This window comes from Leopardus geoffroyi, chromosome A3 (assembly GCF_018350155.1).
Source record: "Leopardus geoffroyi isolate Oge1 chromosome A3, O.geoffroyi_Oge1_pat1.0, whole genome shotgun sequence".
NCBI classification, from domain to species: Eukaryota; Metazoa; Chordata; class Mammalia; order Carnivora; family Felidae; genus Leopardus; species Leopardus geoffroyi.
Genome location: NC_059336.1, coordinates 123,157,215 through 123,182,925, shown reverse-complemented (window position 1 = coordinate 123,182,925; position 25,711 = coordinate 123,157,215). Strand labels below are relative to the sequence as shown.

The 25,711-nt window shown below is 37.1% G+C and overlaps 1 pseudogene; it reads left to right on the top strand.

Annotated features, from left to right (window-relative positions):
- The first annotated feature begins 6,490 nt into the window (after nt 1-6,490).
- LOC123581435 overlaps nt 6,491-25,711 on the top strand; it is a 93,373-nt pseudogene continuing 74,152 nt past the window's right edge.

Sequence of the window (25,711 nt, the reverse complement as noted above, 5' to 3'; positions counted from 1 at the left end):
GGGATTATGCTAAGTGAAATAAGCCAGAGAAAGACAAATACTACATGGAATTACATATATGTGGAATCTAAAAACAAAGTCAAAATTACAGAAACAGAGAGTAGAAAAGTAGTTGCCAGAAGCTTTGGGGAGGGGAAGTAGACAGAGGTATAAGGTCTGAGGATCTAATGTATAATATGGTGACTATCATTGGTAACACTATATTGTATAATTGAAATTTGCTGAGAAAGTAGAATTGAAATGTTCTTACACACACACACACACACACACACACACACACACACACACAGTAAATATGTGAGAAAAAAACCCAGCCATCATCTTTCCACTCCAAGATAACTGCTATTAAAATTTTGTGCTCTTTTCACAATGTTTACATAGATCAAATCATCATGTTGTACACTTTAAATGTCTTAGACAATTTCATTTGTCAATTATACTTCAGTAAAGCTGAAAAAAATGTTCATGCTGCTATTTCAGACTTTTTCTATTGTTGAATTCTACATATAAGTAAATATAGGTATTTTAAACAGAAACAGAATTAAAATTTATTTCATATTTTTCCTTAAATGTATATAATGAACATCCCATATCATTTCTTGTCAATACACATATATCTATACAATTATTTTAAACTAATAAAAACAAAGTTGGTATATCAACCTAAAAGTATGAAAAAAATGTTTCCGTATTTAATCTTATAAATCCAAATTGGTACTGTGTGTTTCCAAAACTGGCTAATTTCAGATTTTGTATATTCAGATTCTCAAAACTACAGTTGCATTTAATACATTTCAAGAAGAAAAAAAGAGAAATGTCCTTTTTCTCTTCTAACTGACTTGCTTTACCCTCTCATTTTTCTGGCTGGATTTAGAATATGCCAATTTAAAAACACAAACAAAACGAAACAAAAACAAAAACAAAAAAACAAAAACAAAAACTTCTAGACTCTGTTGAGAATTTTTTTTCATAAGCCTAATTGCCACAGAGAGGAACTTCTTATTTATCATATGACCTTGGACCCTGAAACTGTTTCTTTATCCATAAATTTCAATAAAAAAATACCCTCCCTGGTCTTTCACAAATAATGTGGGATTCAGTCTTTTATTGGTCATAAAAGAAAAAAATCTTTAAAATATGTAGAATGCTGTATAAATAAAAGGTGGTATTTTCCATTGTTAATCTTTTTTTTCTCCTTTTTGTTTTAAAGTTTATTTATTTATTTCAAAAGAAAGAGACAGAGAGAATGAGTGGGGGAAGGGCAGAGAGAGGGTGGAGAGAGAGAATCACAAGCCGGCTCCGTGCTGTCCGCTCAGAACCAAACTCACAAACCATGTGATCATGACCTGAGCCGAAACCAAGAGCTGCACTGGACAGTTAACCAACTGAGCCATGCAGGTACCCCAACTTTTTCTTTTTTCAATGCCTTTCATGTGTTCAAGAGTTTCACTAAATATTTTCATGTCATATTATTTCAATGATCTTGTTTCAGTAAAAAAGTGCCACATCCAAACGTGACTGAATCAAAAGTTGTTTAGTTTAGAATGAATCCATATTATGTCTATCTGAGCTTGTGTTCTGTGCATATTCTCTTTTCCTTCTATTTCATATCCTTCAGACTTAACAAAGAATAGAAATACTAAAAAAGAAAGTTAAAAATATATTTTAAATTAATGCTTTTTTATAGATAAGAATAAATCTGACTCTATCCTCTTACAGTTCAAGATGGTAGCTCTACCTGAGGTGTATCTATGTTAGAATGGCCATAGCACAGTTCACATGGGATCCTGTCTTGGCTGTGAGGGTTTACAATTCAATACTGAAGACTAAGATAATCATGGAACCATATAAGAATGAGTCAAAAAAGTTGGTGAGTTCCTGTGGCCTCTTAGAAGGCAAATGTAGACTAGGGGCAAAGGGTGAGGACTCCCTGGGAGCACAAGTAGGAAGTAGAATAGGTGATAAGGCAGTGGAGATGAGGGACAAAGCCAAAGCCTACTTGTTTTCTCATTCAGACACACCAGGTAGACCTATAAATGTAAGAATAATGCCCACGTCTAGTTCAAATGTAAATTCTCTGATGCCAGAAATTCTCCAATCAAAGCTTCTTTCATTTATAAATCCATTTCAACCTTTCCATGGGATACTGATTGTGCTAAGATTCATGAAAAGATTGTTTCACTTAATTCTCATTTTATTGATGAAGAAATTCAGGATTGGAAAGCTGTAGTAACTCTTGATGGCTACTCAGCTAGCACATGATGTAGGTGGATCCAAGAATACTCCAGTCATTCTGGATCTTCGTCCCTGGAATGCTTGTATGTTTTTTTCTTTTATACTAAATTAGTTTTCTTTTCTTTCTTTCTTTCTTTTTTTTTTCTTGCTTGATCTCAAGTCTACTTGCTGGTCAAAAATAAACTCCCTTATGTGAGAAGGGAGCACTGCGGAGGGAGTTAGTGGGAATGGAAACAACCATGTTGCCCCCATGCCCTTCATAACTATTTCAGGGACTTGTGGGGGGAAATTAGCCACTGAAAATAAGTCGCTTCTGCAGCTAGAAAATTACTGAGGGAAAAAGTGCTTTAAAAATCTAGTATCTAATAGCATCAGAGCATTCTATTACTGGGAGAAAGGGAAACTGTTTGCAGCCCAAAGCGTTAGGACAGCAATAACTACACCAGGTTCTAGAGTCATACATGTTTTAAAACACGTCAGAAGTACCAGGCAGCACTCTAACCTGACTTGCTAAAACACACAGTAACATATGTAGTGGGAGGGGGAACTCATCTTAAGTTCTGGGAGGCTATAACTGTAGCAGCAGCACCGTTGTAAAGAATTACCTGTTGTCATCTCTCCTGTTAAGATGGGGATGCATTAAATATTTCGATTCCACTCTCCACCAAAAAGTGGGTAGTGGGAGGTGTGTGGTAAATAACACCGCTTCACAAGTCCCCTCAGATCTGCACACAGCTTTGGAAGTTCTTGCAGCACAGGTCTGCACTCCCACCCAGGATAAATCACTGCAAAGTGCCATGTCCCCAACAGGGGGCTGTTAATTAGTTTTAAAGGCTCCTGCAGTTCCTCTAGTGCCTCAAGGAAGTATACAAACCCAACAATATACAAAAATACCTTTTTTTTTATGGTCAGCGCAGGCTGAGATTTTATGAGCTTCCCGTGGTTGTATGAAAGTTAAGCTATATGCAAATGTACAAAGGGAAGGTTGTTAAAACTGACTGGGATAAATGCCTTGTTTATCTTGCACTTGGAATGCAGCAGAACTCCATTTAATTGGAAGGGAAAGGAGGTGAAACAGGATGTGCATTAGGCTTCAAGTCCTAGGGCAAGAGAGAACATCTCTGCACCTCCAGATTTATTCCACCTTGTACCCACCCCAGTTTTGGTGCTCCCTGTTGTATTCCCAGAGAGTACAATTTTATCATAGTATACTAGGGATAGTCAGAGAATTTCAGCATCATAGAGCTGGTATGGAGCTTAAAGAAAGGGTATCTTCTCTTTCCCTTCATATTACCCATAAAGAAAATGAGATCCACAAGAGCTGGCTTAAAAAGAGTCATGACAGCCCTCATTGCTGCAGAGTAGAGTCAATGAAGACCCTAGATATGATTGTTTACCAAGGTCAAAACATTGTGGATTTGATTCCCAATTGAACAAATATTTATTATTAATCTACTAAAGACAAGGGACTGTATTCTGAACAACCTTAGCTCTCAAAGAACTTATTTGCAAACTTTTCTTCTTGCTATGATAAAATGCTGTCTTAAGGAGACATATAGCCTTTAGTCATATAGACTTTCTTCTCTTCCACATGTCAATAAGACAACATCTAACATTCCCCAGAGGGCGGGGAATTACTACTGCACAGCTAATGTATGGTGAGTGCTTGCTACATACTCAGTACCAGAGTAAGAACTATATAATTCTTCCCTGCCCACCCCTCCAAAAAAAATCCAAATACAGTAGGCACCATGATTACCTGTCCTACTTTATGAAGAATGTACCTAAAGCATAGATAGTTTAACTGTCTGGTAAATAAATGGTAGAAGAATACAAAGAACCCTTATTTTCTGATTCTAGAGTCTGAATTTCAAATATCCACACAATACCACCTCCCATAATAATTTAAGCACCTGTGTATTGACTAAAGAGGGTTTTTGTTTGTTTGTTTGTTTGTTTGTTATTTTGTTTTTATATGAGAGTCCTTAAATCTGTAGCAGGACCACTCCTTGGTCAGAGAAAACAGTTCTGATTCCTTGAAAGAACAGAATTCCAGAATCTTAAATATATATATATATATATATATATATATATATATATATATATATATATATATAAAGAGATATGTGAATAAATATATAAATGTATTAACACAGCTAAATGTAGAAAACTAAATGCCAAAACAAAGGCTAAGATTAGCTTTTGGGCCAATAGATGAGATAAAATGATAGTTGATATATACTCACATCTGCTCTTACCTGATTTACAGTCACCCTGACCACAGTCTTCTTTCTCCTTGGTCAATTCTCCTAAAGATCTGCATTCTCCTAATGCTCATCCATTGTCCACAAAGCCTCAAAACCTACTCTTTTTCATAGTTATGGTTATGGAGTTTACCTCCTTAGGGAATATCAGACAACTTAGAGAACTCAATGCTTTCAGGTAACATAAAAACATAATTCCAAATGTCTCTAATTACCAAAAAGTTTTCCTTTATATTTCTTTCCAACAGTGATATGGATGGCCATTTCCCTACTATGTTTTCCTAATCTACCTGTATATTACTACTGATTCATCAGTCTTACCAGATATTTTTCTGTTATTTTTAAAAGAAAATGGAGACAAGACATACAGTTACCTAATGAAATTTTTAAAATATTAAACATCTGAGAGGGTATTAGTATTTTGACCTCAGGTACACAGTATATTCTTTTAAAAAATTTCAGATGATTATTAGGATTATTAAGTCAAATCAAAGGGCAGAAAGGTGGATTCTTTGAGGGATGAGCTGGAGTGCTATGAGCAGAGTGAGCAGATGGGCATCAGGTGAACTGATTCCCTAGGAAATGAGGAAAACTACAAACAAATGGGGAAAAGTTGGGTATCTAGGAGAAGGAGATAGCAACATTGACCATTTGGATAACCAAATTATACCACATCACCAAGATGCATGTCACATAGACACATAAATGCCATACAACTTAAGGTATTATTTTAAAGAATAAATATATACTTGTTCTAAAATCATATGTAATTAAACATATCACTGACCTCTGTGGTGACTTTAGAGTAGTGGACTCTCTTAGCTGAAAAACAAAAGAAGATTAAAAATCTCAACTCAGAAATATATTTTAAATATATGATAAACAAATAAATAATGCCATTAATAAGTAATGTGCCCCTGAAAATAAGTAAGGAAAGCACTAACATAATAAGAGACAAATGCACTAGGAACAGGAACAAGTGTTTTAAAAATAAGAAATATAACATGGCTAATAAACATGTGAGAGGATGTTTAACATCTCTAAAAAATAAGAAAGAAAAGCACATAAAAAATGGGTATTCTATTTGCTATCAAATTGTTTCAAGGTTGGTAATGGTGCAATGAGGCAGGCTTTTTCAAATGCTTCTATTAGGAGAATAAAATAACAGTGTTCCTTGTAAATCAGTTTGGTTCCGCATTTCACGATCGTTAAACATATTTCTGCTGTTTTACCAAATGATTCCATTTCTCAGAATCTATCTTAAAGGAAAAAAATCATTTCAATGTACAAAAAGATGGTCACACTATTTATAATAGCAAAATGAAAATGGAAACACTCTGCATGTCCAATAAAGAGGTGTGGTCACTCTATTTCAGAATATTCATGTAAAGAAATATAGCAGATCTGTTCCCAAAGAATAGTCTAAAGATTTTATATAGTCAATTATCAAAAAAAATAGGAAAAAAGATTATAAAAACATATTACCAGTGACTTGTAGTCAAAGAAAGAAGGAAACTTGTTTTTTAAAAAAGTAGTTAATAAACTTACTTTGGACAATTTAGTTATCATGCCACAAACTTTTTTTTTTGTAATGCAAAGGAAATATAGAACTGTAAAGACTTGACAAATGTAAAGCAATCTTTTCTGTGAGAACAGGATACCTGTTTAGACTTGACTAAAATTTTGCATCTAGTTATGTGTAGACAATAATATATACCTATAACCTCTAATAATTAGACTGTGAACCTTCTATCTGGAACAAGGACTATGTGCCATCCAGATCACTGAAAAAGACAAGTTGGATAGGCAGGAGGCATAGCCAGATGATTGAATTGTGGCCCCTACCTCAGACTGCGCAGCCAAGCTAGGGTCACAAGGAGCCACACAGCTCAAATGGTGCATTTGTATGAAGGAGAAAAAGCCACCTGTTCCTCCAGACTCTTTATTGCCATCTTCCAGAAAACACCCTTTGGTTATAACTACACAAGTAAATGGCACCCTCGGAATTGCAGTGTACAACCATTGTAACTTTACGTGGCAGCCTTGAGCCGTGTTACAGGATGACAGAGCGATTACTAAGAAGATCAGACGGCACTGAGAGGATGGGTCTAGAAGAGACAGATGTGGGCAGGCAGTGAGGAATGAGAAGCTACCTCCCACTCCCAACCTGCAGTGCCCTGCTCCCCTTAGCGATATAGGAGAAATCCATTCCTAGAAGAGCAGGAATATGATCATGTGTGACCATCCTATGGAGTGGCCTGTGGTGAGAGACCATGAGGGATGCCCCATGACGGGGCATGAGGGAAATGAGGGGACTCTCAGTTCATCATTCAGAAATGTGCAGTTAGAATACAGCAAAATTCTAGTCTATAAAATTAGGGAGAAAATTCCTCCCTTGTAAGTTTGTTGTTAGGTTCAATGTTCATGCATTTGTCCATGCATACACATATATCACTTAGCAGATGATAAATGCTTAAAAATGATAATAATTATATTAAAAACAGCTTTATTCCAGTAACATTTTAGCAAATTCTAGAGAAACTCCTACTGGCAGTTTTAAATATCCCTCCTGCTCTGTTAGAAGTCATGTAGATAAAACTCCCACTGCATTGATAACCAGTTCCACCATTACTAGCTACAGAGTAAATCTCTCAAGTTCTCTGGACCTTCATTTCTTCATCTGTAAAGTAGCAGTGAGTATAAACATAGTAATGCTGTCCCTTCCCAGTAAGATCCTACCTACAGAATGAGTCTACACAGTGTAAAGATCAACATATATGTAAAGGATAGTGTGTGTTTGCAGGTGCATGCATGTCTCATGTTTCTTCTTAACATCCCCTGTTTGTTTTTATTAGCAGTAAACACCTCAGAAAAATGTAAAAGGAGCTTGCATGCTTTGTTTTCAAACAAAAATTGTACTTAGGAAACTATTCTACTTTCTTCCCTTTTCCAGGAGGAAGAAGAACCCCAACAAGAGAGCAGAAAGCAGCAGACAAGTCCCGGGAGCTGGGAGAAAGTAAAGACAAAGGGGGAAAGAAAAAACTGTCCACAGTTCAAAATCTGAAGGAGATTCTATTCCTTTAACAGTATCCAGCTGTCCCATGGGAGCCATTTCCTGGTGACTCCTGAGAAGCTTCATTGAACTTGGTAAATATAGCCTTGGAGCTGACTGAGGACATTCCCTAGCTAAGTATTTCAGTTTTAACCAAGAGGAAGGGAAAGGAGAAGGAGAAGGAGGAGGAGGAGGAGGAGGAGGAGGGGGAGGGGGGAGAGGGAGAGGGGGAGAGAGAGAGAGAGAGAGAGAGAGAGAGAGAGAGAGAGAGAGAGAAAGAGAGAGAGAGAGAAACCATTCCTAAGCACATTGTTTGGACAGAGAAATACTGTGTCGATTATGTCATGATTTCTGTATGGATCCATGAGTTCCTGCATTTTAATTAAGACTGTAGTTTTTTGGGGCGCCTGGGTGGCTCAGTCAGTTAAGCGTCTGGCTTCGGCTCAGGTCATGATCTCGCGATCTGTGGGTTCGAGCCCCACGTCAGGCTCTGTGCTGACCGCTCAGAGCCTGGAGCCTGTTTCAGATTCTAGGTCTCTCTCTTCCTCTGACCCTCCTCTGTTCATGCTCTCTCTCTCTCTCTGTCTCAAAAATAAATAAATGTTAAAAAAATTTTTTTTAAAGACTAGTTTTTGTGCTTACTTGCCTTGTGTAACACCAAGTGAATGTGACTAGGATTCATCACTCATCTGCCTCTTACTTTAATAAAAATGCCAAAGTCTTGAAATCAGAGTGAAAAGCATGTGGAAGTACTGGTTTTGTAAGTAAAAAGTTAGAAGAAAGTCAGCCAATGTTAGCAACTTCATTTTCTAGAGGATCTTTGGGATGTTGGCACTTCTCTCCCTTACTCTATTTTATGGATTTAGAAATCAAAGGGTGCCAGATTAAAAAAAAAAAAGTTTATTTGGTCTGGATATTCACCTGTTAGCACAGATTCCATCTAAAAAAAAGTATTTGCATGGGGCGCCTGGGTGGCGCAGTCGGTTAAGCGTCCGACTTCAGCCAGGTCACGATCTCGCGGTCCGTGAGTTCGAGCCCCCGCGTCGGGCTCTGGGCTGATGGCTCAGAGCCTGGAGCCTGTTTCCGATTCTGTGTCTCCCTCTCTCTCTGCCCCTCCCCTGTTCATGCTCTGTCTCACTCTGTCCCAAAATAAATAAACGTTGAAAAAAAAAAAAAATTAAAAAAAAAATAAAAAAAAAAATAAAAAAAGTATTTGCACAGATTCTTCCTCTTCTTCCTATGCTTATTTTTGATGTAAATGACTAGCTAACAGTGAGCCTCATTAACTCTAAAATATGTGAACCTTGTCTTTTTTTTCTGTTTTCAACATTCAAAAAAGTGTTTCATAAATCATAAAAAAATTATTTCTAGGAAGACTAACCTTGCAGCATGAAGCTGATTTGGAGGCACAGACATCCACATTCCATCATTCCATACATTAACAATAAACATAAAGGCAAATGTTACTGCCCTTTTTCATTATATATGAAGGAAGCATTTTCTAATTCCAAAGTTTAGTACAGTATAATAATATCACTCAGGTATTAATTTCTTTCCTTTTCAAAGTTTTCTTAACTCTGCTTTTCCTAGAGATCCTCAAGAAACTTACAGGAGTACTTATTTCTTAATGAGAGTTGCAGGTGGCATAATTTTTCTGTATCATGGAGGGAAGACTATGCCAATATGGGACTTGGATGCCCCATATGAGTTGGTGGTTCAGAGGTCAGGAAAATTGGGGAAGGAAGTAATTGCAGAATCTGGAAGATGCTAAGACTGCTCTATCATTTAAACTGGTCAACACTTGGTCTTCCTTAATTTAGCCCTCCCCCACCCCCATACCAAGTCACACACCAATTCATATGACCTCCGAAAGTCAAGCTCTGATGTTGTAGTCCTTTTTCTAAATCTTTGGGGACCAGCATGGGCTACCTACTATCATTTCCTCAAGCCTGTATTATTTGAACTAATGTTTAATGCCTTTTATCACTTTTCCTCTTCCAACTTACATCCTTCCCAATTATTCTTCAATATGAACCCTCACCATGAACTACTTAGAGTTTCCACTGATTTCAAATGAGAGACAGTTCCCTACTTTAAATTCCAGAAAGCCATGCACAGAGTAGCAATTCACAAGGGGAGAGAGATGCCAAAGCACAGGTATTAAATTAGATTATACATTGTCTAAAGAGAACCTTTAATTTTTAGTGGCTTTAACCACTAATCTAAAATATAATTTCATACTTGATACTTTACAATTGTGAATTCCATGGTGTGCACCTAAGCATGTTTCAGGGGGAGTTTGAAGAGCATTGCCATGTTCTACTTTCAGCTGCTGAATGACTGAAACACCAACAAATTACTGAGCACTTGCAATGTCTCTAACTCTTAGCTAAGCCTCGTATTTAATATTCATTGTGAGTCAGTGAGATAAGGCAACAATTATTCTCATTTTACAGATGAGAAAGCTCAGTACCAATGAGGCTAAGTGACCTACCCAAGGACAAACAACCAGTAAATGAATCAAGATTCCAATTTAGATTTGCCTTTGTCGAGGTGGGATTCCTGGAGGAGGTGGTCTGAATTGCAGTTTGAATGAAAGCCTACTGATCACTCAGACTTCTGAAAATTTGGTTATTTACTAGCATACTACCTTTGTCACCTATAAATTATAGATGTAGATTGTAACTCAGTTAATTTCAACACTCCAGCACAAACCCATCCTTCTCTCCTTCTTAGTTGGAAACACTGGCAAACTTCATGAAGTCAGGGAATAAGACTATGCTACTAATCATTTATATCTTAGGTCCAGCACAGTACCTGGCACATGGGCAGAGATCAAGGACTCTTAAGTGAATAAAGAAAAGCAAGTCCTAGGATCAAGTTTGCACTAATGTTTCTGGGGATCCTAAAGAAGTGGACAAGCCAACTCATCCAAGGGCACCAAGCAAGTCAAGCAAGACTTTTCTGGATACTTATGTATGCAGCCTCAAACCAGGTGCTAAGTCTGTATTAAGATAAGTCTAGAGGAGGCAGATGTTAGGTATCTGTCCTCAAAATTCAGAATCTTATCTGGTTCCATCTTCAAAAGCATTTCTTATATGTTATACCAAGCCACCAATGATGTAAATAAAACATTCAGGTTTCTTGCAGAAATGTTACTCCACTATTCTTCATGCAATAATGCAGCACTCTGTAACAAGCTTTATAATGAGGCTATGAATTAAAGTGATGCATGGTTTTTCTGAGGTACAATATGCATCACAACAGCCTGTATTAACAATTTAAAACCATATAATGTGCTTTATAAGCTAATAAAGTAGCTGCCTCTAAATGATTTATCAAATATGAATAATGCATCCAGAAATAACTCACAGGAACAGGCCAGGCACCCTCCCCTCCTTTGCTCACTGACTTTCTCCACAGATGATACTGAGGACACATAGGAACTGAGTTATTGGGTTAGAGCCATCAGCCTCCTGTTCTGCTAGGAAGACTGCCTGATTTCTCTCCCAGAGCCTCCCTGCCTATTCTATTTCCAATGTTCCAGCCTCCCTCTCTGCCTATCCCCATACTTACCTCTGTCTCTACCCCTTTCCCTCTAGAGTTCTCCCATTTTGGGTCTTTCTCATTCCTTCATTCATCCTGCTTCATTCAAGGGAGTCAAGGGACTATCCTAGGAAGTTGTCATGTAGGACCAGTTACGTATAGATTATGCAGTCAGTAAATTAAGTACTCAGAAGGGAGAACTCTGAGGGCTCATAGCCCAGAAGAACAGTTATACATGCTTTCTAGGCTTGTAAGGTACATTAAACTTCCCAAACCCCTAAATACTAGCTAGATCATGCTCAAAATTTTGTCTTTTGAATACCACATTTATGAACTCTAATTTGTGATTACCTCAAGACTCAAAGCATGGTGGATCCCTATCTGAGCATTTTTGGGGGGGAAACCTGATTTCAGAAATAAATATACATGTATACAAAACCAAAAACACAGAGGAAATATTTTCAAGAGAATATTACTTCTACCTAACAATGAGAACAAGCTAGATCTTTGGGAACCCACTAGACAGCCTACACAAATTAAGCAAAATACATTTCCAATAGTCACAAGCACTTGATAGTAGAACAAAAGACCCATGACTGCTATAATCCCTAATAGAGAAGCACAAAGAGAACAAACTTGCCATAGGCTGGGATACTAAAGAAAAATACAAATTTCTACAAATTTATGAAATATATGTGGGGGCTGGCAAGACAGATTAGAATTCTAAGGAGCCCTAGCCATAGACTAAGCCTGCATCCACACAAAAACTCATTCCAGTACCAAATGAAAAGGGTAATGTGCCAAAGACCTATTAGCAAAGCTGAGAGAAAACACTTTTCCATGAGAATACTGTAGCTGTCTTCTGAAAGTTAGAATGAGGCAGTAAAGAGATCTCTATAGGCACAGGAAACAGGAGGTGGATAGGAAGTAGATAACAAAGAGAATTTTTCAGCAACCCAAAAGCTTAGAGCTAGTCTGTAAAGTACAGGGAGATCTCCTAGCATTCAGAAAGCTGGACACTTATCTATAAAGCATAAAAAAGATCTCTGGAATATCTCTAGTGTTCATACCCCAAGTCCTTCCAAAGGAAAACTCCTGATATGGCCCACACAATTTTGAAATTAGAGATAATCTAAATCAATTAAACCTACAGTCATGCCCAGACCCAAGTCATCAAAAAGTTAAATTCACTCAAGCTTTCTTCTCCAATATTAGCTTATCAGAAGAAGTGGAATGCCCTCTTTTAGAGTCAGACATCATTTATCTCAATTTCTACTATTCTTCTACACAAAATGACTATTAGCATTCAATAAAAAATTTCAAGGCCTATGATGAAGAAAGTGAATGCACCTCATACTCAGAGAGAAAACATTCAAGAAATGGCCTAGATGGAATTAACAGACAGGGAAACTAAAATAATTACGCTGGGTTTTCCACTTCTGGTTATGGTGAAATGATTTTTACCAGACTATCTCTCCTGCCGTAACAGCTATGAAACTGGGTCTAGTCGCTACATGTTATTCAGGGAGTGGAAAATAGGTAGTACAAGACTAAACCTATGAGAAGAGGAACTCATGAGCTGAGCTCCTTGATCACCTGCTTGGGGAAAATATCCCTACTTGGGCAAAAATTGATGCAGATCTAGTAGAGTAAGACTGTCCTATTGAAATTAAGAAGAAATCAGAATTTGAAGCTGCTGAAATGTATCAAATCTGTGGATTGGAATATTGGGGGAATGGAGGCTGTGAAGAGAAGGGGTTCAGAATTGTCCACAAGTCTGTGGTTGATGACTGGTTATATGTGATCAGGAAGAGACCAACCAAGACTTCCTGAGAGCAGCCACTATGAGGTTGAGACCTGAACAGAGATACTAGGGGTTGATCACTACTGAGGGAAAAGAATGCTGAGGAATGTTGAAGTACTTGCTGAGAGAGTAGGGAGAGTTCTCATCAACAAATTCTTTTTTTTTTTTATTATATGAAATTTATTGTCAAATTAGTTTCCATACAACACCCAGTGCTCATCCCAAAAGATGCCCTCTTCAATGCCCATCACCTACCCTCCCCTCTCTCCCACCCCCATCAATCCTCAGTTTGTTCTCAGTTTTTAAGAGTCTCGTATGCTTTGTCTCTCTCCCACTCTAACCTCTTTTTTTTTCTTCCCCTCCCCCATGGGTTTCTGTTAAGTTTCTCAGGATCCACATAAGAGTGAAAACATATGGTATCTGTCTTCTCTGTATGGCTTATTTCACTTAGCATCACACTCTCCAGTTCCAACCACGTTGCTACAAAGGGCCATATTTCATTCTTTCTCATTGCCACATCGTACTCCATTGTGTATATAAACCACAATTTCTTTATCCATTCATCAGTTGATGGACATTTGGGCTTTTTCCACAATTTGGCTATTGTTGAGAGTGCTGCTATGAACATTGGGGTCCAATGCCCCTATGCATCAGTATTCCTGTATCCCTTGGGTAAATTCCTAGCAGTGCTACTGCTGGGTCATAGGGTAGGTCTATTTTTAATTTTTTGAGGAATCTCCACACTGTTTTCCAAGTGGCTGCACCAGTTTGCATTCCCACCAACAGTGCAAGAGGGTTCCCATTTCTCCACATCCTCTCCAGCATCTATAGTCTCCTGATTTGTTCATTTTGGCCACTCTGACTGGCGTGAGGTGATATCTGAATGTGGTTTTGATTTGTATTTCCCTGATGAGGAGCGTTGTTGAGCATCTTTTCATGTGCCTGTTGGCCATCCGGATGTCTTCTTTAGAGAAGTGTCTATTTATGTTTTCTGATCATTTCTTCACTGGATTATTTGTTTTTTGCGTGTGGGCTTTGGTGAGCTCTTTATAGATTTTGGATACTAGCCCTTTGTCTGATATGTCATTTGCAAATATCTTTTCACATTCCGTTGGTTGCCTTTCAGTTTTGTTGATTGTTTCCTTTGCCGTGCAGAAGCTTTTTATCTTCATGAGGTCCCAATAGTTCATTTTTGCTTTTAATTCCCTTGCATTTGGGGATGTGTCAAGTAAGAAATTGCTGTGGCTGAGGTCAGAGAGGTCTTTTCCTGCTTTCTCCTCTAGTGTTTTGATGGTTTCCCATCTCACATTCAAGTCCTTTATCCATTTTGAGTTACCTTTTGTGAATGGTGTAAGAAAGTGGTCTAGTTTCATTCTTCTGCATGTTGCTGTCCAGTTCTCCCAGCACCATTTGTTAAAGAGACTGTCTTTTTTCCATTGGATAATCTTTCCTGCTTTGTCAAAGATTAGTTGGCCATACTTTTGTGGGTCTAGTTCTGGGGTTTCTATTCTATTCCATTGGTCTATGTGTCTTTTTATGCCAATACCATGCTGTCTTGATGATTACAGCTTTGTAGTAGAGGCTAAAGTCTGGGATTGTGGTGCCTCCTGCTTTGGTCTTCTTCAAAATTACTGTGGCTATTCAGGGCCTTTTGTGGTTCCATATGAATTTTAGGATTGCTTGTTCTAGCTTTGAGAAGAATGCTGGTGCAATTTAGATTGGGATTGCATTGAATGTGTAGATAGCTTTGGGTAGTCTTGACATTTTAACAATATTTATTCTTCCAACCCATGAGCACGGAATGTTTTCCCATTTCTTTATATCTCCTTCAACTTCCTTCATAAGCTTTCTATAGTTTTCAGCATACAGATCTTGTACATCTTTGGTTAGAGTTATTCCTAGGTATTTTATGCTTCTTGGTGCAATTGTGAATGGGATCAGTTTCTTTGTCTTTCTGTTGCTTCATTATAGTGTATAAGAATGCAACTGATTTCTGTACATTGATTTTGTATCCTGCAACTTTGCTGAATTCATGTATCAGTTCTTGCAGACTTTTGGTGGAGTCTATTGGATTTTCCATGTATAATATCATGTCCTCTGCAAAAAGTGAAAGCTTGACTTCATCTTTGCCAATTTTGATGCCTTTGATTTCCTTTTGTTGTCTGATTGCTGATGCTAGCGCTTCCAACACTATGTTAAACATCAGCGGTGAGAGTGGACATCCCTGTCGTGTTCCTGATCTCAAGGGGAAAGCTCTCAGTTTTTCCCCATTGATGATGATATTAGCTGTGGGCTTTTCATAAATGGCTTTTATGATGTTTAAGTATCTTCCTTCTACCCCGACTTTCTCGAGGGTTTTTATTAAGAACGGATGCTGAAGTTTGTCAAATGCTTTTTGTGCATCGATTGACAGGATCCTATGGTTCTTATCTTTTCTTTTATTAATGTGATGTATCACATTGATTGATTTGTGAATGTTGAACCAGCCCTGCATCCCAGGAATGAATCCCACTTGATCATGGTGAATAATTCTTTTTATATGCTGTTGAATTCGATTTGCTAGTATCTTGTTGAGAATTTTTGCATCCATATTCACCAGGGATATTGGCCTGTAGTTCTTTTTTTACTGGGTCTCTGTCTGGTTTAGGAATCAAAGTAATGCTGCCTTCATAGAATGAGTCTGGAAGTTTTACTTCCCTTTCTATTTTTTGGAATAGCTTGAGAAGGATAGGTATATTCTCTGCCTAAATGTCTGGTAGAATTCCCCAGGGAAGCCATCTGGTCTTGGACTCTTATTTGTTGGGAGATTTTTGATAACTGATTCAATTTCTTTTCTGGTTATGAGTCTGTTCAAGCTTTCCATTTCCTCCTGTTTGAGTTTTGGAAGTGTGTGGGTGCTTAGGAATTTGTCCATTTCTTCCAGGTTGTCCAGTTTGTTGGCATATAATTTTTCATAGTATTCCCTGATAATTGCTTGTATCTCTGAGGGATTGGTTGTCATAATTCCATTTTCATTCATGATTTTATCTATTTGGATCATCTCCCTTTTCTTTTTGAGAAGCACGGCTAGAGGTTTAGCAATTTCGTTTATTTTTTCAAAAAACCAACTCTTCGTTTCATTGATCTTCTCTACAGTTTTTTTTTATTCTATATTGTTTATTTCTGCTCTGATCTTTATTATTTCTCTTCTTCTGCTGGATTTAGGCTGTCTTTGCTGTTCTGCTTCTATTTCCTTTAGGTGTGCTGTTAGATTTTGTATTTGGGATTTTTCTTGTTTCTTGGGTTAGTCCTGGATTACAATATATTTTCCTCTCAGGACTGCCTTTGCTGCATCCCAAAGCGTTTGGATTGTTGTATTTTCATTTTCGTTTGTTTCCATATATTTTTTAATTTCTTCTCTAATTGCCTGGTTGACCCATTCATTCTTTACTAGGGTGTTCTTTAACCTCCATGCTTTTGGAGGTTTTCCAGACTTTTTCCTGTGGTTGATTTCAAGCTTCATAGCATTGTGGTCTGAAAGTGTGCATGGTATGATCTCAATTCTTGTATACTTATCTCATCAACAAATTCTTAACAGCCATAGCAGTCAGCTAAAATAACAGAAAGGCTACTGCTTATGAGTAAAAGTCACCAATTAGAGTAAGATTTGCCCTATACCCAATGTGAAGAATATTAAAACCAGGAAAACACAAAGAAACAAAAACAAACCCCCAAACCAATAAACAAAAGAACACTAAAACCAAAAGTTAACAAGCCCCCAGGGGGGAAAAAGAACCCCAGGGGAAATGGAATTTGAAGGTTATCTCATCAAATTTGAGAGGCTTGGGAAATACTATGAGCATTCCACAGATCTACATCAACAAATCAAAGACAAGCCTATTTGTTTAAGGTAATCAACCTTTCCTGGCACTGACATCTGAAACTAGAACACATTGTGCAGTCATGTTTCTATACACCAAAAATAAAGTCCCAAAAGGAAATTAAGAAATTAATTCTATGTACAATAGATCTAAAAGTATAAAATACATAGGAGTAAATTTAACTAAACAGGAAAAAACTTTCATATGGAAAATTATAAAATGTTTTAAAAAATAAATGAAAGACTACCTAAAATAATTGGAAGACATCTCATATTCATGAAATGGAAGACTCAGTAATGTTAAGATTTCAATACTATCCAAGGTGATTAACAGATTCAATGCAAATAATATCAAAATTCCAATGGCCTTTTTTTTTGAAGAAATGGAAAAGATGATCTTCAAATTCATACAGAGCCAAAGGGGTCTTAAATAGCTAAATTAATATTGAAAAGAACAAAGCTGGCTAACTCATACTTCCTCATTCTAAAACCTACTAGAAAGCAACAGTTGTAAAACAAAAAACAGTGTGGTTCTGACATAAGGATTGAAAGAGAAAAAATGCAATAGAATTTAGAGTCTGTAAGTATGCCAATATACCTACTACCGAATAATTTTCAATGAGGGTCTCTTCAACAGATGGTACTGGGACAACTGAATAACCATATATAAAAGAGAGAAGTTGGACCCTAGCTCACACCATATATACAAGTAGTTCTAAATGGATCATAATCTAATTCGATGGACTAAAATCATGAAGCCACTGGAAGATAATAGAGATAAATCTTCATGACCTTAGATTTGGCAATCAGTTGTGTGTGTGTGTGTGTGTGTGTGTGTACACACACACACACACACACACACACACACACACACACACATGCATAAGAGAAAAAACAGATAAATAAGACTTCATCAAAATTAAAAATGTTGGGGATGCCTGGGTGGGTCATTGGGTAGGGTGTCCAACTTCAGCTTAGGTCATGATCTCACTATTCATGGGCTGAAGCTCCACATTGGGCTCTGTGCTGACAGCTCAGAGCCTGGAGCCCGCTTCAAATTTCTCTGTCTTCTCTCTCTCTGCCCCTCCCTGCTTTTGTGCTTGCTTGCTCTCTCTCTCTCTCTCCCTTCCTCTCCCTCTCTCTCTCTCAAAAATAAATGAATACAGAATGAAAAACCTACATAACCTATAAGAATATTGGCAAATCATATATCCTATAAGGGTCTATTACCCAGAATATGTCTTAAACTCAACAACAAAAAGACAACCTAATTTAAAAATTGGCAAAGGACTTGAATTCACATTTCTCCAAAGAAGATATTCAAAAGCCCAGGAAACATATGAAAAGATGCTCAACACCATTAGTAATTAGGCTAATACAAATAAGTGGTACAGAGGTACCACTTCATACCCACAATGATAGCAATAATAAAAAGATGGAAAATAATAACAAGTGTTGGCAAGGATGTGGAGAAATTGGAACATTTTTACATTACTGGAAGGAATGCAAAAAGGATCAGCTGCAGTGGGGGAAAAAACATTTGGTGGTTCCTTAAAAAGTTAAGTACAGAATTATTGTATAATCCCATAATTCTACTCCTAGGCATATACCACTTAAAATTAAAAACAAACAGGTCTTTAAACAAGTTCATGTGCATGCATGTTTGCAGCATTCTATTCAAAACAGCCAGGAAGTGTAAACAGCTCATATGTTGACCAATGGATTAGTGGATAAATAATTGTGTGCCCCCCCCACACACACAATGGGATGTTATGCAACCAAAAAGAGGGATGAAGTACTGACATATGTTACCACCTGGAGGTACCTCAAAATCTTTATGCCAAATTAAAGAAGCCAAACAAAAAAAGGACAAATATTGTATGGTTCCATTTATATGAACTATCCAGAATAAATAAACCCACAGAGACAGAACACAGATTTGTGGTTGCCAGGGCCTGGGTGAGGGAAGGATGAGGAGAGACTGTTAAATGGGTAAGTGATGGAGATATTCTAAAAGCAGATAAAAACGGCAGTTGGGCAACATCATGAATGTAATAAATACCTCTGAATTTTTCACTTTAAAGTGATCAATTTTGTTACATGAATTTCACCTCAATATTTATTAAAAATTACACAAAGCAAAAAATAGAACTCAAGGGAAATATAAAGAAATTTTATACTGGGAATATAAATACATCTACAATTTCAACAATCCATAACTGAACATTTATACCAAATATCATTAAGGACAGAGGATGTAGGAATAAACAAAAACAATAAATGTTGTTCAACTAACTTGACTAAATTGGAGTTTAAAGAGCATTACACTCCCATACCAAAAAACACACATTAATTTAAAAGGAACATGTAGCATTAAGATAAACAATATGCTGAGCCATAGAATAAGCTTAATAAATATTATGTAATTGTAATCAGAACATGTTCTGACCACATGGTATTTAGTTAAAAATCAGTAACAATAAGATCATGAAGAAAATTTTCAAGTATTGTAAAATTAAACCTACAGAATTTCAAATAATCCATGAGTAAAACATAACATCATAAGGGAAAGTAGAGAATATTTCAAAGTAAATGATAATGAAAACATAGACTATCAAAATATATGAAATGCAGTGAAATATTAATTATAATGAATTTTATAGATGTAAATGCTTATGTTAGAAAAAGAAAGTGAAAAATTAATAATATTCCAGTGTGTTCAAGTAGCAAAAGAAGAATAAAGTAAGTCCAAAGTACGAAGAAAACCAGTAATAATAAAAGCAAAAATGAATAAAAAATGGATGGGGCACCTGGGTGGCTTAGTCATTGGGCATCTGACTTCAGCTCAGGTTATGATCTTCCCATTCGTGGGTTTGAGCCCCACTTCAGGCTCTGTGCTGACAGCTCAGAGCCTGAAGCCTGCTTCAGATCCTGTGTCTCCCTTTCTCTTTGCCCCTCCCCTACTCATGCGCTCGCTCTCTCTCAAAAATGAATAAACATTTTTAAAAATTAAAAAAAAAATTAAACTGTATAAAAAATGGAGAAATGGTATGGACACCAGTGAATTTAAAGCTGTTTCTTTGAAAAATTAATAACATTGATAAAACCCAAGATGACTAATCAAGGAACACAAGACAAAATTCAAATTATTAATATTAGGAATGCACAAAGAAAACGCTATTATAGATCCTACAAAGACTAACATGATAAAGGAGATATTATAAACAACTCTATGGCAATATTTTCAATACTTTATATAAAGTTAATAAATTTCTTCAAAAACAAGTGATACAAGTAGAACTTAACTTTAATAGCTCTATCGCTATTAAAATAATTAAATCATAATCATAAACATTCCCATAATAGAAATCTCCAGGCCTGCATGGCTTTACCCACGGATTTTATTAAGCATTTAAGGAAGAATAATGCCAATCTTACACAAGTTCTCTTGGAAATAGATGGGAATAATTCCCAGTCTTAGGAGGCTAGCATAATTCCAATGTTGAAAAGAAATTCTAAAAACTAAGTCAGTCAGAGAAAGACAAATATCACATGATAACTCATATGTGAAATTTAAGAAACAAAACAAACAAGCAAAAGGAAAAAAGAGAGAAAGAGACAAACCAAGAAACAGACTCCTAACTACAGAGAACAAACTACTGATTACCAGAGGGGAGGGAGAGAGGAGAATGGGTGAAATCGGTGACAGGGATTAAGGAGGGCACTTGTCGTGAGAGCACCTGATGTTGTATGAAATTGTTGAATCACTATATTGTACACCTGAAACTAACATTGCACCGCATGTTAATTACACTGGAACTAAAACAAAGAAATTTAGGGGCACCTGGGTGGCTCAATCAGTTAAGTGTCTGACTATTGGTTTCAACTGAAGTCGTAATCACACGGTTTGGGAGTTCCAGTCCTGAGTGGGGTTGTGTGCTGACAACATGGAGCCTGTTTGGGATTCTCTATTGCTCCCTCTCTCTCTGCCCCTCCCCTGCTCATGCTGTCTCGCTAAAAAACATACAAATAAACTTAAAGAATCAATAAAAGAATTACTGATCAATACCTCATATAACTCAGATATCTGACATAATATCAACAAACTGAAAAATTATATTAGACTACTGCTATTTACAAAATTATCAAAAAACAACAAAACCCTAGGAATAGACCTAATGAAATATGTGCAAGACCTCTTTTATTTTTTTTTAACATTTATTTATTGCTGAGAGACAGAGCATGAGCAGGGGAGGAGCAGAGAGAGAGGGAGACACACAATGTGAAACAGGCTCCAGGTTCTGAGCTGTTAGCACAGAGCCTGACATGGGGCTTGGATCCACAAACCATGAGATCATGACATGAGTGGAAGTTGGACACTTAACCGACTGAGCCACCCAGGCACCCCAGATGTGCAAGACCTCTTAATTGAAAACTACAAAACACTGGTGAGGGAAATTTAAAGACTTATATAACTGGGGCGTTGGGTCATGTTTAAGATTAGAAGATTAGGGGCGCCTGGGTGGCGCAGTTGGTTAAGCGTCCGACTTCAGCCAGGTCACGATCTTGCGGTCCGTGAGTTCGAGCCCCGCGTCAGGCTCTGGGCTGATGGCTCAGAGCCTGGAGCCTGTTTCCGATTCTGTGTCTCCCTCTCTCTCTGCCCCTCCCCCGTTCATGCTCTGTCTCTCTCTGTCCCAAAAATAAATAAATGTTGAAAAAAAAATTAAAAAAAAAAAAAGATTAGAAGATTAAATATTGTTAAGATGTCAATTCTCATTAAATTTCTATAGATACAACTCAACTTCAATGAAAGCCCCACCAAGCTTTGGCTGTTGAAGAAACTGACAGGATGATCAGAAAATTTACATGGAAATGCATATTGTCCAAAATAGCCAAAAAATATCTTGGAAAAAATTAAAGGATTAGTACTACCTGATTTCAGATTAATATAAATCCCTGATAATACAGTGTGGCATTGGTCTAAAATCAATAAAAGAGAGTTCACAATCACTCATAAATATTCAGTCAATTGATTTTTTACCAAAGCCAAGTCAATTAAATAGGAAAAAAGAAAAGCCTTGTAATAAAAATGAATGTCAAAACAACTGGAATTACATTTGTAAAGAAAAAAGTGTGACCCCTACTCCACTCCAAACAAAAAGGATGAATCATAGATTGAAACATTTTAAACCTAAATGCTAGAACAATGAAGTTTATGAAGGAAAAATTCCAAAGAATATCTTCATGACATTGGAATAAGATATCTTAAAAAGAAAATAAACCTCAAAGCACAAAACCAAAAAATAGAATTTTATTGAAATTAAAATTTCTTCTCATTAAAATATAATATTAAAAAGTAAAAAAAAAAGCCACAGGTTTGAGGATGTTTTCACTTCCTCATATATAGATAGATACATAGATAGATAGATAGATAGATAGATGGATAGATATATGGGTATAGACATAGATGGACCTTGTATGAAGATTATGTAAAGAACTCCTACAAATAAATCAACAACAGAGAAGATAAACTAATGTAAACAAAAATGAAGAAAAAGATTTGGACACTCCACAAATGAAGACATGTGGTCCCCCACCATCCCCACCCATCACCCCCACAACGACCAGAGCCCCCCTCCAGGGATGACAGAGGGCTGGAGATGGAGGGCTGGTGGAGGGTTTGAATGAACCAGGAGAGCGGGGGCAGAAAAGATCTGCCAGACCAACGCTGCAGAGGGAATGGCCAATAAACACGAATAGGAGATTAGTCATCAATGAATGGAATTACAACCACCATACTTTTCACACCCAGTAGGATGACTGAAGTAAAACAGATAGGCAATATCAAATGTTGACAAACATGTGGAGCAGCCAGAGCTCTACTACTTTGCTAAGAATGTAAAATGGTATAATTATATTTAAATACTCTTCAGCAGTTTCTCAAAATAAACTTAGACATACATCTACCCTAACCCCAGTTAGTGCATCCCCTGGTATTTTCCCCAAATAGATTAAAGCATAGGTAGATGGACGGACACACACACACATACACACACACACACACACACACACACACACACACACACACACACACGCTTCTAATGAAGAATCTTCATTAGCAGCCTTTTTTCATAATGACCCCAAACTGGACATACCCCAATGTGTATCAAGAGGAGAAAGTATAAACCATTTACAGCACATGCATACCATAGAGTACTGGTCAGTGATGAAAAGGAACAAACTGCCGATAATTGTAATGACATGAGTGGATTAGGAAACCTCATGCCAAGCCAGGGAAGCCAGACACAGCAGGGCACACACAGATTTATATTAAACCCAAGAAGAGGCAGGACAGCCATGCGGTAATCAAAATAACAGTTGCCAGGGGTGTAAATGTGAAAATGATTGACCAGAAGGAAGTACCAAGAAACTATCTGAGATGATGGAAATGTTTGCAATGTTTTGAGTAGTTGTTACACGCATGTATGAAACTGTCAAAATTTATGGAAATGAACATTTAAGATCTGTGCATTTTATATATAAATTATACCTCATTACAATATTACTTTGTCAAAAAGGAAAAGAAAGTAATAATAGAACAATAAACATGAAGGTGATAGTCGAACACCATTTACCTCACCATTTTGGAAAAAATTTCCCATAAGGTAGGGAGGGGAGAAGATAGAGAATATGAGGGCTTTTTTTTTTTTTTAACAGAAATAACGCCAGTTAGCATTTTATTTTATTTTATTTTATTTTATTTTATTTCAATATATGAAGTTTATTGTCAAATTGGTTTCCATACAACACCCAGTGCTCATCCCAAAAGGTGCCCTCCTCAATACCCATCACCCACCCTCCCGTCCCTCCCACCTCCATCAACCCTCAGTTTGTTCTCAGTTTTTAAGAGTCTCTTATGCTTTGGCTTTCTCCCACTCTAACCTCTTTTTTTTTCCTTCCCCTCCCCCATGGGTTTCTGTTAAGTTTCTCAGGATCCACCTAAGAGTGAAACCATATAGTATCTGTCTTTCTCTGTATGGCTTATTTCACTTAGCATCACCCTCTCCAGTTCCATCCATGTTGTTACAAAGGGCCATATTTCATTCTTTCTCATTGCCACGTAGTACTCCATTGTGTATATAAACCACAATTTCTTTATCCATTCATCAGTTGATGAACGTTTAGGCTCTTTCCATAATTTGGCTATTGTTGAGAGTACATTTTAAATGGTCCATGTGGGCCATACAGTATTAACAGTAAACGGATTCCTACACTGAGCATCCACTAAGACCTTACCCACTTCACAAAGAAGAAAGAATAAAATCTTAAACAATTTGCTTAATGGCATGTAGCTTGTAGATAGTAAATCCAGGAATCCAGAACTCATGTCTGACTTCAGAGTCCTTGCTTTTACCACTACTTTGATATGCCTCCCCTCAACATCTTTTTTTCCTGACACTGAAAAAACAGGTTTGAAACCCAACAGAAAAAAAAAATGAGCCAAAACCAGCCAAAGGAACATAAGCTAAAATATCTGAAATGTTTCTAAAGAACCATTCAAACTAAGTTGGAAGGAGACAAATGCAAATTCAACGACAGTGAGCTCCCGGACAACATTCATACGAATAGCAAGAATTGGAAAGGTGCACGATGCTAGGTTCTGGTGAAGATGAGGCCAGACAAGGACTCAGGCACATTGATCATGTCAGTCCTCAGCCACCATGGAGAGTAATCAGAAGGGACTTCATGTAATTAAGCCTATGCCTTATGATGAATCACTTCCATTCCGAGGTACTCATCTCAGAGAAGCTCTATGAGGGGATCTGTACAAAGTATTTAATTGCAGTGGGGTATATGTATATGCATATCTTATTGTAAACACAAAGTTGAGGGATACTTAGCAGGAGAATGGGTAAGTAATATATTATGGATCCAGTGAAATCTATTATGGAAACAAAGAATTAAATAGAATACATTGCAATATAAATAGATTCCAAAATATACTTTTAAAGAATAATGTGAGAAATATAATGAGATTAAAGCACAATAATATATATGCAGTTTAAAGTCATCCATGCCAAACAACACTACCTAGTATACATATTTATGGATATACATACCTTAGAATGGAGATCTAATGAGGAAGAGGGATATAAGCAGAGATCAAGACATCCCTTTAATCAATAATTATAGTTATAGGTAACAAAAATATAATAAACTGGATTTTAGCACCTGAGATTCAAATAGAAATCACTTTGCGGTTTAAGAAAATTTATTTATCCCACTACAACAAAAAAAAATTGGATCTAATTCTATGCAAATACATGTAGGACAGCCCTAGAGAGTGAATCACATACCTCAAAACTGAGTTCCAAAGTGTGTGTGTTTGCATGTATTTGTGTGTATGTGCTACAGAGGTACATTTCTACAGAAGGCTATCCTATAAGGCAAAATGGAAAGGAACCTGGAAATCTTTGTTACCCAACCAGAACTGCATTCCCATCTAATGATGGGATGTTCTATAAAAACACCAATATAGAGAAGGGGGTTAAGCATGGGTAGTATTCTCTTCCTTACTTAAAATGTTGAAGTGTTGGGGTGCCTGAATGGCTCAGTAGGTTAAGGTCTGACTCTGTTTTGGCTGAAGTCACGATCTCATGGTTCATGAATTTGAGCCCCACATCAGGCTCTGAATTGACCATGCAGAGCCTGCTTGGATTCTGTCTCCCTCTCTCTCTGCCCCTCCCTGACTTGCTCTTTCTGTCTTCTCTCAAAATAAGTAAATAAACCTAAAAAAAATGTTCAAGTGTGAAGCTCAGTCTCTATAAACAGATTTGTTGTCACTGACTCAGGACAGACAAAGCTAGGAGAAGTACTTTTTTCTGTCTTCTGATTCCTTTCCTGGGATGGCTCTTCAGGCTGATGAATTACCTGAAAATAGCATTGTCCAG